Here is a 12,485-nt window from a genome sequence, read left to right on the forward strand (position 1 = left end):
TTTACAATGTCAATAAAAACATATGAATTCTAAGTCAGCAAAAAAAATTGAGATAGTAGCAATTTCAGGACTTACAATAAGGTTAAATTTACTGAAGAGATTTCAAATGCTTGAAGTACCAATTCATTATTATATTCCGCGTATTCAGTACTTAATACCGGCAACCATCTTAAGAAACGTAGTGATAGTTGGGACACTTCAAATGTTGATAAGGTCATTTTGTGGAGCGACCTCTCCGAGCCTGGATAGCTCAGTCGGGAGAGCATCAGACTTTTAATCTGAGGGCCCAGGGTTCAAGTCCCTGTTCAGGCGGCTTGGTTAAAGAAAAGGTATGTCAATTGCATACTCTTTTCAGGATCCAATGAATGGGGAGTCCTATTAGAGATGTTTCAAAAAAGTCTTAATCAAGTCATTACATACCCATCTGTCTTCTACATTCTTTGACAAGGGTTAAGAAGACTTACCCAAACTGTATCATGTAGTTTGTTGATTAACTTTTACCCAATTCAATGTTCAAAATGTAAGGTAGTGTCCGATTAACTTGATAAAGTTGGTCAACAGCTGATAGGTCATCTTTTTATTTGTGAATCTCTGATCACCGTGTTGAATCAGGTCGGATCTCTAGTGCAATGGATAGCGGCTTGGAGTCCTAGACGAATGTAGCAAAAGCATTCAAAGGCTTTGTGTTCAAACACCAGCTGGGTCAATTTTATCCCTCCTCTTATTTTATAACTAATTGAAACAGTAACAAGCAATGCCTGCGTCTGCATCACCAGAAACATTTACCAACATGGCAGTGAAAGAAAGTCTACTTAAACAGAGACTGTTTGCTTTGAAAACATTGCATAATCTATGCCCAAGAGGAAATTCCCAAAGATACTGCTGAAAATGTAATTTAGTAGGTAGTAATAGTATTTGGCACTTTATTGATTTCACAATGTCATTTTAGACACATGATTTCTAAGTCAGCCGAAAATGAGATAGTCCAAATTTCAGGATTTAAAATGGATTACGTGTGCTGCTGAAATTTCAAATGCTTAACACCTTCAATGCTACAGGAGATTTTCCTCCTGTGCTGAATGATCTGTAAATCCATTGTTCATGACGAGCTCAGCTCGTCATAAGCACACGACAAGTGTACTGCACGACGAGCTGAGCTCGTCATGAGCATGGAAGGGGTTAAAACATCAATTTGTTATTAAACTCTACAAATTTGATTGCTAATATATGTAACCATATTAATACACAGAGTGTAGGTCAGTGTACGTCCACATTTGTTTAGCTGATTTTAAGACAGAGTATAGCAGAGCCTGGATAGCTCAGTCGGTAGAGCATCAGACTTTTAATCTGAGGGTCCAGGGTTCAAGTCCCTGTTCAGGCGGGTTCTTCCTTTAAAGAAAAATTACTCTAATTGGATGCTCTTTTTGTGTTCCCCTGCATGACGAATAAGATATTCCATTACTAAAATTGCAAAAACGTCTTTCATGGAGTTGTGAAATGCACATCTGCCTCATATATCATGTGCCATTTGACTAAACTTAAGTCGTACGTAGATTTACCTAAGGTATCATGTAACTTGAGACGGTGAATATAATTTCCCCAATTCAATATTCAAAATAAATCCATGGTTATAGTATCAAATGAACTTTATAAAGCTGATCAACATTATTTCATTTCAGAATATCTCTGCACCTCATCAGAGCGTATTGGCTCTGTGGCGCAATGGATAGCGCATTGGACTTCTAGGTGAATGTAAAAAAGATATTCAAAGGTTGTGGGTTCGAATCCCACCAGAGTCAGTTTTATCCCTATTTATTTCATAACTGTTTAAAAGAGTAATAAACAGTGCATGCATGCTTCTGCTTCACCAAAAAGGGCAGTGAAAGGAAGTCTATTTTAAATAGATACTATTCAAGTTACGCAATCTTTGCAGAAGAGGAAATTGGCAGCTGTACTTATGAAAATGTAATTTACTCAGAAGTAAGATTTTGGGCCCTTCCTTAATTTTACAATGTCAATAAAAAAATATGAATTCTAAGTCAGCAAAAAAAATTGAGATAGTAGCAATTTCAGGACTTACAATAAGGTTAAATTTACTGAAGAGATTTTAAATGCTTGAAGTACCAATTCATTATTATATTCCGCGTATTCAGTACTTAATACCGGCAACCATCTTAAGAAACGTAGTGATAGTTGGGACACTTCAAATGTTGATAAGGTCATTTTGTGGAGCGACCTCTCCGAGCCTGGATAGCTCAGTCGGGAGAGCATCAGACTTTTAATCTGAGGGCCCAGGGTTCAAGTCCCTGTTCAGGCGGCTTGGTTAAAGAAAAGGTATGTCAATTGCATACTCTTTTCAGGATCCAATGAATGGGGAGTCCTATTAGAGATGTTTCAAAAAAGTCTTAATCAAGTCATTACATACCCATCTGTCTTCTACATTCTTTGACAAGGGTTAAGAAGACTTACCCAAACTGTATCATGTAGTTTGTTGATTAACTTTTACCCAATTCAATGTTCAAAATATAAGGTAGTGTCCGATTAACTTGATAAAGTTGGTCAACAGCTGATAGGTCATCTTTTTATTTGTGAATCTCTGATCACCGTGTTGAATCAGGTCGGATCTCTAGTGCAATGGATAGCGGCTTGGAGTCCTAGACGAATGTAGCAAAAGCATTCAAAGGCTTTGTGTTCAAACACCAGCTGGGTCAATTTTATCCCTCCTCTTATTTTATAACTAATTGAAACAGTAACAAGCAATGCCTGCGTCTGCATCACCAGAAACATTTACCAACATGGCAGTGAAAGAAAGTCTACTTAAACAGAGACTGTTTGCTTTGAAAACATTGCATAATCTATGCCCAAGAGGAAATTCCCAAAGATACTGCTGAAAATGTAATTTAGTAGGTAGTAATAGTATTTGGCACTTTATTGATTTCACAATGTCATTTTAGACACATGATTTCTAAGTCAGCCGAAAATGAGATAGTCCAAATTTCAGGATTTAAAATGGATTACGTGTGCTGCTGAAATTTCAAATGCTTAACACCTTCAATGCTACAGGAGATTTTCCTCCTGTGCTGAATGATCTGTAAATCCATTGTTCATGACGAGCTCAGCTCGTCATAAGCACACGACAAGTGTACTGCACGACGAGCTGAGCTCGTCATGAGCATGGAAGGGGTTAAAACATCAATTTGTTATTAAACTCTACAAATTTGATTGCTAATATATGTAACCATATTAATACACAGAGTGTAGGTCAGTGTACGTCCACATTTGTTTAGCTGATTTTAAGACAGAGTATAGCAGAGCCTGGATAGCTCAGTCGGTAGAGCATCAGACTTTTAATCTGAGGGTCCAGGGTTCAAGTCCCTGTTCAGGCGGGTTCTTCCTTTAAAGAAAAATTACTCTAATTGGATGCTCTTTTTGTGTTCCCCTGCATGACGAATAAGATATTCCATTACTAAAATTGCAAAAACGTCTTTCATGGAGTTGTGAAATGCACATCTGCCTCATATATCATGTGCCATTTGACTAAACTTAAGTCGTACGTAGATTTACCTAAGGTATCATGTAACTTGAGACGGTGAATATAATTTCCCCAATTCAATATTCAAAATAAATCCATGGTTATAGTATCAAATGAACTTTATAAAGCTGATCAACATTATTTCATTTCAGAATATCTCTGCACCTCATCAGAGCGTATTGGCTCTGTGGCGCAATGGATAGCGCATTGGACTTCTAGGTGAATGTAAAAAAGATATTCAAAGGTTGTGGGTTCGAATCCCACCAGAGTCAGTTTTATCCCTATTTATTTCATAACTGTTTAAAAGAGTAATAAACAGTGCATGCATGCTTCTGCTTCACCAAAAAGGGCAGTGAAAGGAAGTCTATTTTAAATAGATACTATTCAAGTTACGCAATCTTTGCAGAAGAGGAAATTGGCAGCTGTACTTATGAAAATGTAATTTACTCAGAAGTAAGATTTTGGGCCCTTCCTTAATTTTACAATGTCAATAAAAAAATATGAATTCTAAGTCAGCAAAAAAAATTGAGATAGTAGCAATTTCAGGACTTACAATAAGGTTAAATTTACTGAAGAGATTTCAAATGCTTGAAGTACCAATTCATTATTATATTCCGCGTATTCAGTACTTAATACCGGCAACCATCTTAAGAAACGTAGTGATAGTTGGGACACTTCCAAATGTTGATAAGGTCATTTTGTGGAGCGACCTCTCCGAGCCTGGATAGCTCAGTCGGGAGAGCATCAGACTTTTAATCTGAGGGCCCAGGGTTCAAGTCCCTGTTCAGGCGGCTTGGTTAAAGAAAAGGTATATCAATTGCATACTCTTTTCAGGATCCAATGAATGGGGAGTCCTATTAGAGATGTTTCAAAAAAGTCTTAATCAAGTCATTACATACCCATCTGTCTTCTACATTCTTTGACAAGGGTTAAGAAGACTTACCCAAACTGTATCATGTAGTTTGTTGATTATCTTTTACCCAATTCAATGTTCAAAATGTAAGGTAGTGTCCGATTAACTTGATAAAGTTGGTCAACAGCTGATAGGTCATCTTTTTATTTGTGAATCTCTGATCACCGTGTTGAATCAGGTCGGATCTCTAGTGCAATGGATAGCGGCTTGGAGTCCTAGACGAATGTAGCAAAAGCATTCAAAGGCTTTGTGTTCAAACACCAGCTGGGTCAATTTTATCCCTCCTCTTATTTTATAACTAATTGAAACAGTAACAAGCAATGCCTGCGTCTGCATCACCAGAAACATTTACCAACATGGCAGTGAAAGAAAGTCTACTTAAACAGAGACTGTTTGCTTTGAAAACATTGCATAATCTATGCCCAAGAGGAAATTCCCAAAGATACTGCTGAAAATGTAATTTAGTAGGTAGTAATAGTATTTGGCACTTTATTGATTTCACAATGTCATTTTAGACACATGATTTCTAAGTCAGCCGAAAATGAGATAGTCCAAATTTCAGGATTTAAAATGGATTACGTGTGCTGCTGAAATTTCAAATGCTTAACACCTTCAATGCTACAGGAGATTTTCCTCCTGTGCTGAATGATCTGTAAATCCATTGTTCATGACGAGCTCAGCTCGTCATAAGCACACGACAAGTGTACTGCACGACGAGCTGAGCTCGTCATGAGCATGGAAGGGGTTAAAACATCAATTTGTTATTAAACTCTACAAATTTGATTGCTAATATATGTAACCATATTAATACACAGAGTGTAGGTCAGTGTACGTCCACATTTGTTTAGCTGATTTTAAGACAGAGTATAGCAGAGCCTGGATAGCTCAGTCGGTAGAGCATCAGACTTTTAATCTGAGGGTCCAGGGTTCAAGTCCCTGTTCAGGCGGGTGCTTCCTTTAAAGAAAAATTACTCTAATTGGATGCTCTTTTTGTGTTCCCCTGCATGACGAATAAGATATTCCATTACTAAAATTGCAAAAACGTCTTTCATGGAGTTGTGAAATGCACATCTGCCTCATATATCATGTGCCATTTGACTAAACTTAAGTCGTACGTAGATTTACCTAAGGTATCATGTAACTTGAGACGGTGAATATAATTTCCCCAATTCAATATTCAAAATAAATCCATGGTTATAGTATCAAATGAACTTTATAAAGCTGATCAACATTATTTCATTTCAGAATATCTCTGCACCTCATCAGAGCGTATTGGCTCTGTGGCGCAATGGATAGCGCATTGGACTTCTAGGTGAATGTAAAAAAGATATTCAAAGGTTGTGGGTTCGAATCCCACCAGAGTCAGTTTTATCCCTATTTATTTCATAACTGTTTAAAAGAGTAATAAACAGTGCATGCATGCTTCTGCTTCACCAAAAAGGGCAGTGAAAGGAAGTCTATTTTAAATAGATACTATTCAAGTTACGCAATCTTTGCAGAAGAGGAAATTGGCAGCTGTACTTATGAAAATGTAATTTACTCAGAAGTAAGATTTTGGGCCCTTCCTTAATTTTACAATGTCAATAAAAACATATGAATTCTAAGTCAGCAAAAAAAATTGAGATAGTAGCAATTTCAGGACTTACAATAAGGTTAAATTTACTGAAGAGATTTCAAATGCTTGAAGTACCAATTCATTATTATATTCCGCGTATTCAGTACTTAATACCGGCAACCATCTTAAGAAACGTAGTGATAGTTGGGACACTTCAAATGTTGATAAGGTCATTTTGTGGAGCGACCTCTCCGAGCCTGGATAGCTCAGTCGGGAGAGCATCAGACTTTTAATCTGAGGGCCCAGGGTTCAAGTCCCTGTTCAGGCGGCTTGGTTAAAGAAAAGGTATGTCAATTGCATACTCTTTTCAGGATCCAATGAATGGGGAGTCCTATTAGAGATGTTTCAAAAAAGTCTTAATCAAGTCATTACATACCCATCTGTCTTCTACATTCTTTGACAAGGGTTAAGAAGACTTACCCAAACTGTATCATGTAGTTTGTTGATTAACTTTTACCCAATTCAATGTTCAAAATGTAAGGTAGTGTCCGATTAACTTGATAAAGTTGGTCAACAGCTGATAGGTCATCTTTTTATTTGTGAATCTCTGATCACCGTGTTGAATCAGGTCGGATCTCTAGTGCAATGGATAGCGGCTTGGAGTCCTAGACGAATGTAGCAAAAGCATTCAAAGGCTTTGTGTTCAAACACCAGCTGGGTCAATTTTATCCCTCCTCTTATTTTATAACTAATTGAAACAGTAACAAGCAATGCCTGCGTCTGCATCACCAGAAACATTTACCAACATGGCAGTGAAAGAAAGTCTACTTAAACAGAGACTGTTTGCTTTGAAAACATTGCATAATCTATGCCCAAGAGGAAATTCCCAAAGATACTGCTGAAAATGTAATTTAGTAGGTAGTAATAGTATTTGGCACTTTATTGATTTCACAATGTCATTTTAGACACATGATTTCTAAGTCAGCCGAAAATGAGATAGTCCAAATTTCAGGATTTAAAATGGATTACGTGTGCTGCTGAAATTTCAAATGCTTAACACCTTCAATGCTACAGGAGATTTTCCTCCTGTGCTGAATGATCTGTAAATCCATTGTTCATGACGAGCTCAGCTCGTCATAAGCACACGACAAGTGTACTGCACGACGAGCTGAGCTCGTCATGAGCATGGAAGGGGTTAAAACATCAATTTGTTATTAAACTCTACAAATTTGATTGCTAATATATGTAACCATATTAATACACAGAGTGTAGGTCAGTGTACGTCCACATTTGTTTAGCTGATTTTAAGACAGAGTATAGCAGAGCCTGGATAGCTCAGTCGGTAGAGCATCAGACTTTTAATCTGAGGGTCCAGGGTTCAAGTCCCTGTTCAGGCGGGTTCTTCCTTTAAAGAAAAATTACTCTAATTGGATGCTCTTTTTGTGTTCCCCTGCATGACGAATAAGATATTCCATTACTAAAATTGCAAAAACGTCTTTCATGGAGTTGTGAAATGCACATCTGCCTCATATATCATGTGCCATTTGACTAAACTTAAGTCGTACGTAGATTTACCTAAGGTATCATGTAACTTGAGACGGTGAATATAATTTCCCCAATTCAATATTCAAAATAAATCCATGGTTATAGTATCAAATGAACTTTATAAAGCTGATCAACATTATTTCATTTCAGAATATCTCTGCACCTCATCAGAGCGTATTGGCTCTGTGGCGCAATGGATAGCGCATTGGACTTCTAGGTGAATGTAAAAAAGATATTCAAAGGTTGTGGGTTCGAATCCCACCAGAGTCAGTTTTATCCCTATTTATTTCATAACTGTTTAAAAGAGTAATAAACAGTGCATGCATGCTTCTGCTTCACCAAAAAGGGCAGTGAAAGGAAGTCTATTTTAAATAGATACTATTCAAGTTACGCAATCTTTGCAGAAGAGGAAATTGGCAGCTGTACTTATGAAAATGTAATTTACTCAGAAGTAAGATTTTGGGCCCTTCCTTAATTTTACAATGTCAATAAAAAAATATGAATTCTAAGTCAGCAAAAAAAATTGAGATAGTAGCAATTTCAGGACTTACAATAAGGTTAAATTTACTGAAGAGATTTCAAATGCTTGAAGTACCAATTCATTATTATATTCCGCGTATTCAGTACTTAATACCGGCAACCATCTTAAGAAACGTAGTGATAGTTGGGACACTTCAAATGTTGATAAGGTCATTTTGTGGAGCGACCTCTCCGAGCCTGGATAGCTCAGTCGGGAGAGCATCAGACTTTTAATCTGAGGGCCCAGGGTTCAAGTCCCTGTTCAGGCGGCTTGGTTAAAGAAAAGGTATGTCAATTGCATACTCTTTTCAGGATCCAATGAATGGGGAGTCCTATTAGAGATGTTTCAAAAAAGTCTTAATCAAGTCATTACATACCCATCTGTCTTCTACATTCTTTGACAAGGGTTAAGAAGACTTACCCAAACTGTATCATGTAGTTTGTTGATTAACTTTTACCCAATTCAATGTTCAAAATGTAAGGTAGTGTCCGATTAACTTGATAAAGTTGGTCAACAGCTGATAGGTCATCTTTTTATTTGTGAATCTCTGATCACCGTGTTGAATCAGGTCGGATCTCTAGTGCAATGGATAGCGGCTTGGAGTCCTAGACGAATGTAGCAAAAGCATTCAAAGGCTTTGTGTTCAAACACCAGCTGGGTCAATTTTATCCCTCCTCTTATTTTATAACTAATTGAAACAGTAACAAGCAATGCCTGCGTCTGCATCACCAGAAACATTTACCAACATGGCAGTGAAAGAAAGTCTACTTAAACAGAGACTGTTTGCTTTGAAAACATTGCATAATCTATGCCCAAGAGGAAATTCCCAAAGATACTGCTGAAAATGTAATTTAGTAGGTAGTAATAGTATTTGGCACTTTATTGATTTCACAATGTCATTTTAGACACATGATTTCTAAGTCAGCCGAAAATGAGATAGTCCAAATTTCAGGATTTAAAATGGATTACGTGTGCTGCTGAAATTTCAAATGCTTAACACCTTCAATGCTACAGGAGATTTTCCTCCTGTGCTGAATGATCTGTAAATCCATTGTTCATGACGAGCTCAGCTCGTCATAAGCACACGACAAGTGTACTGCACGACGAGCTGAGCTCGTCATGAGCATGGAAGGGGTTAAAACATCAATTTGTTATTAAACTCTACAAATTTGATTGCTAATATATGTAACCATATTAATACACAGAGTGTAGGTCAGTGTACGTCCACATTTGTTTAGCTGATTTTAAGACAGAGTATAGCAGAGCCTGGATAGCTCAGTCGGTAGAGCATCAGACTTTTAATCTGAGGGTCCAGGGTTCAAGTCCCTGTTCAGGCGGGTTCTTCCTTTAAAGAAAAATTACTCTAATTGGATGCTCTTTTTGTGTTCCCCTGCATGACGAATAAGATATTCCATTACTAAAATTGCAAAAACGTCTTTCATGGAGTTGTGAAATGCACATCTGCCTCATATATCATGTGCCATTTGACTAAACTTAAGTCGTACGTAGATTTACCTAAGGTATCATGTAACTTGAGACGGTGAATATAATTTCCCCAATTCAATATTCAAAATAAATCCATGGTTATAGTATCAAATGAACTTTATAAAGCTGATCAACATTATTTCATTTCAGAATATCTCTGCACCTCATCAGAGCGTATTGGCTCTGTGGCGCAATGGATAGCGCATTGGACTTCTAGGTGAATGTAAAAAAGATATTCAAAGGTTGTGGGTTCGAATCCCACCAGAGTCAGTTTTATCCCTATTTATTTCATAACTGTTTAAAAGAGTAATAAACAGTGCATGCATGCTTCTGCTTCACCAAAAAGGGCAGTGAAAGGAAGTCTATTTTAAATAGATACTATTCAAGTTACGCAATCTTTGCAGAAGAGGAAATTGGCAGCTGTACTTATGAAAATGTAATTTACTCAGAAGTAAGATTTTGGGCCCTTCCTTAATTTTACAATGTCAATAAAAAAATATGAATTCTAAGTCAGCAAAAAAAATTGAGATAGTAGCAATTTCAGGACTTACAATAAGGTTAAATTTACTGAAGAGATTTCAAATGCTTGAAGTACCAATTCATTATTATATTCCGCGTATTCAGTACTTAATACCGGCAACCATCTTAAGAAACGTAGTGATAGTTGGGACACTTCCAAATGTTGATAAGGTCATTTTGTGGAGCGACCTCTCCGAGCCTGGATAGCTCAGTCGGGAGAGCATCAGACTTTTAATCTGAGGGCCCAGGGTTCAAGTCCCTGTTCAGGCGGCTTGGTTAAAGAAAAGGTATATCAATTGCATACTCTTTTCAGGATCCAATGAATGGGGAGTCCTATTAGAGATGTTTCAAAAAAGTCTTAATCAAGTCATTACATACCCATCTGTCTTCTACATTCTTTGACAAGGGTTAAGAAGACTTACCCAAACTGTATCATGTAGTTTGTTGATTAACTTTTACCCAATTCAATGTTCAAAATATAAGGTAGTGTCCGATTAACTTGATAAAGTTGGTCAACAGCTGATAGGTCATCTTTTTATTTGTGAATCTCTGATCACCGTGTTGAATCAGGTCGGATCTCTAGTGCAATGGATAGCGGCTTGGAGTCCTAGACGAATGTAGCAAAAGCATTCAAAGGCTTTGTGTTCAAACACCAGCTGGGTCAATTTTATCCCTCCTCTTATTTTATAACTAATTGAAACAGTAACAAGCAATGCCTGCGTCTGCATCACCAGAAACATTTACCAACATGGCAGTGAAAGAAAGTCTACTTAAACAGAGACTGTTTGCTTTGAAAACATTGCATAATCTATGCCCAAGAGGAAATTCCCAAAGATACTGCTGAAAATGTAATTTAGTAGGTAGTAATAGTATTTGGCACTTTATTGATTTCACAATGTCATTTTAGACACATGATTTCTAAGTCAGCCGAAAATGAGATAGTCCAAATTTCAGGATTTAAAATGGATTACGTGTGCTGCTGAAATTTCAAATGCTTAACACCTTCAATGCTACAGGAGATTTTCCTCCTGTGCTGAATGATCTGTAAATCCATTGTTCATGACGAGCTCAGCTCGTCATAAGCACACGACAAGTGTACTGCACGACGAGCTGAGCTCGTCATGAGCATGGAAGGGGTTAAAACATCAATTTGTTATTAAACTCTACAAATTTGATTGCTAATATATGTAACCATATTAATACACAGAGTGTAGGTCAGTGTACGTCCACATTTGTTTAGCTGATTTTAAGACAGAGTATAGCAGAGCCTGGATAGCTCAGTCGGTAGAGCATCAGACTTTTAATCTGAGGGTCCAGGGTTCAAGTCCCTGTTCAGGCGGGTTCTTCCTTTAAAGAAAAATTACTCTAATTGGATGCTCTTTTTGTGTTCCCCTGCATGACGAATAAGATATTCCATTACTAAAATTGCAAAAACGTCTTTCATGGAGTTGTGAAATGCACATCTGCCTCATATATCATGTGCCATTTGACTAAACTTAAGTCGTACGTAGATTTACCTAAGGTATCATGTAACTTGAGACGGTGAATATAATTTCCCCAATTCAATATTCAAAATAAATCCATGGTTATAGTATCAAATGAACTTTATAAAGCTGATCAACATTATTTCATTTCAGAATATCTCTGCACCTCATCAGAGCGTATTGGCTCTGTGGCGCAATGGATAGCGCATTGGACTTCTAGGTGAATGTAAAAAAGATATTCAAAGGTTGTGGGTTCGAATCCCACCAGAGTCAGTTTTATCCCTATTTATTTCATAACTGTTTAAAAGAGTAATAAACAGTGCATGCATGCTTCTGCTTCACCAAAAAGGGCAGTGAAAGGAAGTCTATTTTAAATAGATACTATTCAAGTTACGCAATCTTTGCAGAAGAGGAAATTGGCAGCTGTACTTATGAAAATGTAATTTACTCAGAAGTAAGATTTTGGGCCCTTCCTTAATTTTACAATGTCAATAAAAAAATATGAATTCTAAGTCAGCAAAAAAAATTGAGATAGTAGCAATTTCAGGACTTACAATAAGGTTAAATTTACTGAAGAGATTTCAAATGCTTGAAGTACCAATTCATTATTATATTCCGCGTATTCAGTACTTAATACCGGCAACCATCTTAAGAAACGTAGTGATAGTTGGGACACTTCCAAATGTTGATAAGGTCATTTTGTGGAGCGACCTCTCCGAGCCTGGATAGCTCAGTCGGGAGAGCATCAGACTTTTAATCTGAGGGCCCAGGGTTCAAGTCCCTGTTCAGGCGGCTTGGTTAAAGAAAAGGTATATCAATTGCATACTCTTTTCAGGATCCAATGAATGGGGAGTCCTATTAGAGATGTTTCAAAAAAGTCTTAATCAAGTCATTACATACCCATCTGTCTTCTACATTCTTTGACAAGGGTT

General features: G+C 37.2%; 12 non-coding genes across 12 annotated transcripts; all 12 read left to right on the top strand.

The window, feature by feature from the left end:
• The first annotated feature begins 1,308 nt into the window (after positions 1-1,308).
• Positions 1,309-1,381, top strand: TRNAK-UUU (transfer RNA lysine (anticodon UUU)). The gene has a single exon. It is a non-coding gene; the product is annotated as a tRNA-Lys (tRNA).
• A 327-nt stretch (positions 1,382-1,708) lies between these two features.
• Positions 1,709-1,799, top strand: TRNAR-UCU (transfer RNA arginine (anticodon UCU)). The gene is given in 2 exon segments: positions 1,709-1,745; positions 1,764-1,799. It is a non-coding gene; the product is annotated as a tRNA-Arg (tRNA).
• Positions 1,800-3,313: 1,514 nt separating this feature from the next.
• Positions 3,314-3,386, top strand: TRNAK-UUU (transfer RNA lysine (anticodon UUU)). Its single transcript has one exon. It is a non-coding gene; the product is annotated as a tRNA-Lys (tRNA).
• Positions 3,387-3,713: 327 nt separating this feature from the next.
• TRNAR-UCU (transfer RNA arginine (anticodon UCU)) lies at positions 3,714-3,804 on the top strand. Its single transcript is given in 2 exon segments — positions 3,714-3,750; positions 3,769-3,804. It is a non-coding gene; the product is annotated as a tRNA-Arg (tRNA).
• Positions 3,805-5,319: 1,515 nt separating this feature from the next.
• On the top strand, positions 5,320-5,392 carry TRNAK-UUU (transfer RNA lysine (anticodon UUU)). Its single transcript has one exon. It is a non-coding gene; the product is annotated as a tRNA-Lys (tRNA).
• A 327-nt stretch (positions 5,393-5,719) lies between these two features.
• Positions 5,720-5,810, top strand: TRNAR-UCU (transfer RNA arginine (anticodon UCU)). Its single transcript is given in 2 exon segments — positions 5,720-5,756; positions 5,775-5,810. It is a non-coding gene; the product is annotated as a tRNA-Arg (tRNA).
• A 1,514-nt stretch (positions 5,811-7,324) lies between these two features.
• Positions 7,325-7,397, top strand: TRNAK-UUU (transfer RNA lysine (anticodon UUU)). The gene has a single exon. It is a non-coding gene; the product is annotated as a tRNA-Lys (tRNA).
• Positions 7,398-7,724: 327 nt separating this feature from the next.
• Positions 7,725-7,815, top strand: TRNAR-UCU (transfer RNA arginine (anticodon UCU)). The gene is given in 2 exon segments: positions 7,725-7,761; positions 7,780-7,815. It is a non-coding gene; the product is annotated as a tRNA-Arg (tRNA).
• Positions 7,816-9,329: 1,514 nt separating this feature from the next.
• TRNAK-UUU (transfer RNA lysine (anticodon UUU)) lies at positions 9,330-9,402 on the top strand. Its single transcript has one exon. It is a non-coding gene; the product is annotated as a tRNA-Lys (tRNA).
• Positions 9,403-9,729: 327 nt separating this feature from the next.
• On the top strand, positions 9,730-9,820 carry TRNAR-UCU (transfer RNA arginine (anticodon UCU)). Its single transcript is given in 2 exon segments — positions 9,730-9,766; positions 9,785-9,820. It is a non-coding gene; the product is annotated as a tRNA-Arg (tRNA).
• A 1,515-nt stretch (positions 9,821-11,335) lies between these two features.
• On the top strand, positions 11,336-11,408 carry TRNAK-UUU (transfer RNA lysine (anticodon UUU)). The gene has a single exon. It is a non-coding gene; the product is annotated as a tRNA-Lys (tRNA).
• A 327-nt stretch (positions 11,409-11,735) lies between these two features.
• On the top strand, positions 11,736-11,826 carry TRNAR-UCU (transfer RNA arginine (anticodon UCU)). The gene is given in 2 exon segments: positions 11,736-11,772; positions 11,791-11,826. It is a non-coding gene; the product is annotated as a tRNA-Arg (tRNA).
• The last annotated feature ends 659 nt before the right edge of the window (positions 11,827-12,485 follow it).

This window comes from Lissotriton helveticus, chromosome 1_1, assembly GCF_964261635.1.
Source record: "Lissotriton helveticus chromosome 1_1, aLisHel1.1, whole genome shotgun sequence".
Lineage (NCBI taxonomy): Eukaryota > Metazoa > Chordata > Amphibia > Caudata > Salamandridae > Lissotriton > Lissotriton helveticus.